Source organism: Acipenser ruthenus, chromosome 4 (assembly GCF_902713425.1).
Source record: "Acipenser ruthenus chromosome 4, fAciRut3.2 maternal haplotype, whole genome shotgun sequence".
In the NCBI taxonomy this organism is placed as follows: domain Eukaryota; kingdom Metazoa; phylum Chordata; class Actinopteri; order Acipenseriformes; family Acipenseridae; genus Acipenser; species Acipenser ruthenus.
This window is the reverse complement of record NC_081192.1, coordinates 3,338,368-3,345,000: the sequence shown is the minus strand read 5'-3', so window position 1 is coordinate 3,345,000 and position 6,633 is coordinate 3,338,368. Positions and strand designations below refer to the sequence as shown.

General features: G+C 39.0%; 1 protein-coding gene across 5 annotated transcripts in view; it reads left to right on the top strand.

Moving 5' to 3' along the window:
* Nucleotides 1–6,633, top strand: part of LOC117400652 (solute carrier family 52, riboflavin transporter, member 2-like) — a 37,061-nt gene that overhangs the window by 3,782 nt on the left and 26,646 nt on the right. The window lies entirely within an intron of this gene.

Below are 6,633 nucleotides of genomic sequence, written 5' to 3'. Positions count from 1 at the left end.
TCTATAATGGACATATAGTGAAGCAAAAATTGAACTTTACGTGAATTAACCATGCATAAAGAACCATGTAATCAAAGCTATAGTTTTTACAAAAAAAAGGTAACACTCGTGGATCATTTTAATTAGCAGTTTTTTAAACCATAAATAGCCTGCCTAAAAGGCGGTCGGGAGTTCAGTTCGAAGCGACGGACAAGAAAACCAAGTGCGAGAAGGAGAGCGGGTCGGGAGAGGGGTAAAGGGAATGGACTCGCCCCAGGTTCGACTGCCGGAGCGGGGCTGAAGCGTCTCGTCACCCGGAGAAAGCCGCAGCTCCTCTCGCAGCATTTATAACTAAATAAATAATATGTCTGTGTTATAAAGTGCCAGCACAGCTTTTCTTCAGTTCAGATACTGTATCAAAAGGGAGAGACAGAAACGGAAGTTACACTGAGAAGTTGTTTACAGTTTGAACACCGGTACTGTATTTACTGTAGAAATATCGAATGAATCACTAATGTAGGGAATTGGGGGACCTGCTGTAGGAGTGTTATATCCGAGGCGCGTTATAAACCGAGAGCCTAATAGCCAGAGAGCACTCACTGTGTGTGTGTGTGTGTATATATATATATATATATACAATCTAAGACGGAGTTGACCACCAGACACAATATGCCAAGACCAATCACGATATGAATCAATAAATACAAATGTATTTTAGTGCTGGGACAAATATCTGAATATTCTAACGAATATTTTTGGACAGGTATTCGGATACAAAAATCAGATCTTCGTATTCACTAGAAATGACAAAAATACCTTCCACTTTTACCGTCTCACCAGAATTTGCGCGATTGTTTTAAAAAATGGCAAATGAAAAAGAGCTCTGTGCGATACGTGAAATGTGTGTATGTGATTTTATATATATATATATATATATATATATATAATATATACAGTGCTGTTAAAGTATTTGCCCCGTCTGATTTTCTGCATTTGTGCATATTTTTGACACTTAATGTTATCAGATCTTTAACCAAAACCTAATATTAGACAAAAGGGACCCTGAGTGAACAAACAGCACAAAAATCTGATACATATTTCATTTATTTATTAAAGAAAGTTATGCAACACCCAATACCCCCGTGTGAAAAAGTAATCCCCCCCCTTAGACTCAATAACTGGATACGCCACCTTTAGCAGCAATAACTGCAACCAGACGCTTCCTGTAGTTATTGATTAGTCTCTCACAGCGCCGTGGAGGAATTTTGGCCCACTCCTCCTTGCAGAACTGCTTCAACTCAGTGACATTTGTGGTTTTTTGAGCATAAACTACTCGTTTCAGGTCCTGCCACAACATCTCAATGGGGTTTAGGTCTGGACTTTGATTAGGCCGTTCCAAAACTTTAAATTTCTTGTTCTTCAACCATTCTGATGTAGACTTGCTTGTGTGTTTCGGATCATTGTCTTGCTGCGTGACCCAGCTGTGCTTCAGCTTCAGCTCGCGGACGGATGGCCTGACATTCTCCTGTAGAATTCTCTGATACAGAGCAGAATTCATAGTTCCTTCAATGATGGCAAGGCGTCCAGGTCCTGATGCAGCAAAGCATCCCCAAATCATGACACTACCACCATCATGCTTGACCGTTGGTATGAGGTTCTTACTCTGGAATGCAGTATTTGGTTTTCGACAGACATAACGGGGCCCATGTCGGCCAAAAAGTTCCACTTTTGACTCATCTGACCATAGAATTCTTAAGGATCATCCAGGTGCTTTTTGGCAAACTTGAATCGACCAGTCATGTTCTTCTTAGTGAGCAATGGTTTCCGCCTTGCTACTCTGCCATGAATCCCATTTTTGCCCAGTGTCTTTCTGATGGTGGAGTCATGAACACTGACCTTAGCCGAGGCGAGCGAGGCCTGCAGATCCTCTCGCCACTCCTGGGAAAATTCACTATTTTCTCAAACTTTCTCCATTTGGACAATATGGCGCTGACTGGTTCGGTGGAACCTCAGAGCCTTAGAAATGGCTTGGTTTATTTAGCAGACGCCTTTATCCAAGGCGACTTACAGAGACTAGGGTGTGTGAACTATGCATCAGCTGCAGAGTCACTTACAACTCACCCGAAAGACGTAGCACAAGGAGGTTAAATGACTTGCTCAGGGTCACACGAGTCAGTGGCTGAGACAGAATTTGAACCGGGGACCTCCTGGTTACAAGCCCTTTTCTTTAACCACTGGACCACACTTCACCCTCTGGTAACCCTTTCCAGACTGATAGGCATCAACAACTTTTTTCCGGAGGTCTTCAGGAATTTCTTTTGTTCATGGCATGATGTGCCTGTAGAACCTGTGTGCTGACAACTTCACTCTGATGGTAAGGACCAAAGTTAGTCAGATTTATATTGGGCAAGGCTGGCCCAAATCAGGCCTGGTTGTTAACCAAAGTACTCAAACAGCTGACCCTAATTATCCCTTTAATTGGGTTGAGTTAACTGGGGGGGGGGGGGGCAATAACTTTTTCACACCTGAAGATTGCATGTTTGATTACCTTGCACACCAAACAAATGAAAGCAGCACCAAACTTTGTCATTTTTTTCTCTCAGACTCCCTCTATATACTACTACAACCCACAAAAAATCTGACCAAATACAATGTAAAAAATGTGCAAAAATGCAGAAAATCAGACAGGGGCAAATACTTTTTCACGGAACTCCATATATATATATATATATATATTTATACAGCTCTGGAAAAAATTAAGAGACCACTGCAAAATTATCAGTTTCTCTGGTTTTACTATTTATAGGTATGTGTTTGGGTAAAATTAACATTTTTGTTTTAGTCTATAAACTACTGACAACATTTCTCCCAAATTCCAAATAAAAATATTGTCATTTAGAGCATTTATTTGCAGAAAATGACAACTGGTCAAAATAACAAAAAAGATGCAGTGTTGTCAGACCTTGAATAATGCATATTCATATTCATTTTTAAGTTCATATTCATTAAGTTCATATTCATTAAGTTCATATTCATTTTTAAACAACACAATACTAATGTTTTAACTTAGGAAGAGTTCAGAAATCAATATTTGATGGAATAACCCTGATTTTCAAGCACAGCTTTCATGCGTCTTGGCATGCTCTCCACCAGTCTTTCACATTGATGTTGGGTGACTTTATGCCACTCCTGGCGCAAAAATTCAAGCAGCTTGGCTTTGTTTGATGGCTTGTGACCATCCATCTTCCTCTTGATCACATTCCAGAGGTTTTCAATGGGGTTCAGGTCTGGAGATTGGGCTAGCCATGACAGGGTCTTGATCTGGTGGTCCTCCATCCACACCTTGATTGACCTGGCTGTGTGGCATGGAGCATTGTCCTGCTCGAAAAACCAATCCTCAGAGTTGGGGAACATTGTCAGAGCAGAAGGAAGCAAGTTTTCTTCCAGGTTTCTACCAGATTATGCGCGTGCACGCATAGCGATCTCTATGGAAAGCCATCTGGGACAAAAACTCATTGTGCTGCTTTAGAGCAAGCCAGAATCTCATGGGACAGAAAAAAGGCAAGCACATGATTCTGAAATGCCTCGCTTAAACAGTACTTCCTGAAAATGCTGTGTAGTGATTTTTATAAAGATTGTATATATTAGGGGTGCAACAATTAATCGATACATCGATTATCGATCATGTGCCCTTAAATTTCCCGAGCTTGGATTACATATTAGTGAATCGATGCATCAAATTAGAACCCAGTTTGAAGTCTCCTGGTGCTGGTTAACGTTAAAACCTTGAATGTGTGAGAGTGCGCTTCTTTTAGTGGTAGTACGGTAGATTAGCGTGTTGCTAGGATACACACTTTAGGCCTCTACATTCGCATTGGACCAGCCAAATCAGAAGTAGGCCTACTGTTTTCTTGATTAAAAAATGTAAGGCTATATATATATATATATATACACACACACACAGTGCTTAATTTGAGCCGGATCCTGCTGGAACAGGATCCGGCACCTCTCAGATTTTACTTTTTTTATTCCGGCACCTAATTTGTCCGGTTCCGGTACCTCTCGCTGCATGATTTATTATTTTTTCCACTGTTTGCACTGCAAACATTCTAATAAAAGTGATCAGAGTTAAAGTTGCCTCTGCCTCCTGGTTATTTCTCCCGTCCCCCAGTAAAAGCGCATCCTATCCTGCCACACCGATTCCAGACCTGCTCTCTTATTTGTACATAGAGGTTATGGGGCGGGCCGGCGAGGTAAGTAACTGATCTTGAAACAGTGGTGGTCAGCTAGTGAGAGGTCCCTACGTAATCACGTCACGTAGCCTGGGCTAGTCGTCGCTACTGAATTTGAAACGTGTCGAGGGGAAAGGAAAGCCAAATCAAAAATGAGGGGGAAACTGCTCCTGATGGCGATGCCTTAGCTAGCAGCGGTGTCTGTGCTTAATCCCGCCAGTTCAGCATCACCACCGGCACGTCCTCCACTAGCTAGTAGGCCACTAGTGAGTCAGACTCGGCGGGAGAGATGGACGGGGTCGGGGAGGACTAGTGATGGGCAGTTCGATTCTTTGTAGTGACTCGATTCATTTGATTCAGTTCAGTTTGGTGAATCGATTCATTTCGTTCATTTGATTCACTGATTCAATGACACAAAACCAATCAATGTAGACCGCATTAAGATTGTTTACGTAGGTTCATTTGAACCGGAAAGAACGAGTCGTTCACAAACTACACATCACAAAAGCTAGGGAGAATCTATATTTGGTTGACTTGGTTCATAAACATTAAATATAGTTTAACAAAAAAATAATAATATATATTTAGAATACTGGAGATAACATAACAGTTTGAACCATTAGCATTGTTTAGCCATCAGTATCAATCTAATCTAATCTAATTTAATTTAATCTAAAAAAAAAAAGTCAATTGCATTTCTTACGTGTTTTTTTTCTATACATTTGGAGTCACCCATTGTTTTTTACAACAACAAAAAAGAGAGGCTCGAACGAGTGGTATTTGTGGAACTAATCCGTGGTATTTATTCAGCACAGAGCGAAACGCTGTTTGCCCAATTCCTCTTCTATCCAGTAAACCTTTGGGATTAGTCATGTGATCAATCACATGTTGAAGCACACCCATAACCACAACATGTACATTTTATATAAACAAAGTTTAAACGTGTATATATTTAGTATTTGTTAGTGTTTAACACAGTAAAATAACATTTAGAAAATGTATATTTAATGTGCGTGTAAAATATAATAGACGTTTAAGAACGTCATCCATTAGACTGTGCAATATCCTCCTAAAAGGTCATTGTATCGTAGCTGATACTACGTTTCACCTTGTGGACTAAGGTGAATCGCCGTCATTATTAAATTATAAAATATTTAACCGTAGTTGTAAATCGTCATGTATAAAATACATTCATTCCTCAAGGTCAAATATGTAATCACAAGTTATATAATTATGCCTTGGGTACAATAACGTTACAATACCAGTAGATGTTTGTATTTATTTATTTTGGAAATGAGGTGTATATCTCTATTATTATTATTATTATTATTATTATTATTATTATTATTTAGTAATTTGGCTGACTTTACTCAAGATGACTTAGAAGTATTAATCATAGGGAGGGATGAAACTAGCAAAAGAGTGGGTGGAATGTACAGTAACGTCCTCTGCCTCTGACATAAAAAAACAACAAAGAGCTCTCAGAAAAAGGTTTTTGAACATGCCCGAACCAAGGCCCATTTAGCGGCAGCAAGCATTGTAGCCAAGGCTAAAGATGACACCTTAGCACAGGTTATAGTTACATTGTGTTTGTCACTTTTTTTCTCATGCGTTCCGGTACCTCGGAGCCCCCTGGAACACCCCCCCTCTCGCGCTCACCACCTTTTTGTTTCAAAGCATGTTGTATCAAAACATGGATGGCAATATTGTATAAAAAGAAGCTGAATTGAGTACGATAGTTAAATTGGTCAGGATTTGTGAGATTAATTAAAATGTGTACAGTAATGAACAACCGTAGTTCAGATAGAAATGACTTCTGTTAAAATGTAGTATATTTTATTACAATGTTAAAGGGACATCTGATGTGGGCGCATGCATATTTTTTTCAGTTGTTAAAAGCAGAAGTCCTTTGTATTTTTTTTTTTTATAATCGGAAGTGTTCTAATGTGAATGCTAGTTGTGCCTTTTTGTTTAACTGTTCTGCACAGCAGTGTTTTTAGTTATTGGATCTTCTGTTAAACTAATGCTTGTTCTTTATTTTGAAAAATAAAACATCAATCCATCGATTTTATCATTGGTAAATGTCTAAATGATAATCGAATACGAAATTAGGGTGCCGATTGCACTACTATATATTATATTATATTTTTTGTTGCGACTTTATGCGGAATGTAATAAACGAGAACCAAAACGGTGATGTTTTTTTCTCCTTCACTTTACAATGCCATTTTCCACATTTGTTTTAAAGTTAAATTTCAGTTTTTGTTTGCTTAAGTTACAAAAAGGTACACGTAATCCTCATGTTATTACTTGATGAAAATGTGTCAATGGCCACAGCTTACGGTGAAGGGAAAATCAAATCAAATCAAATGCACTGTCAACTTTATGTACTATATTTTGGGAATAAACAAAAAAACGTTGA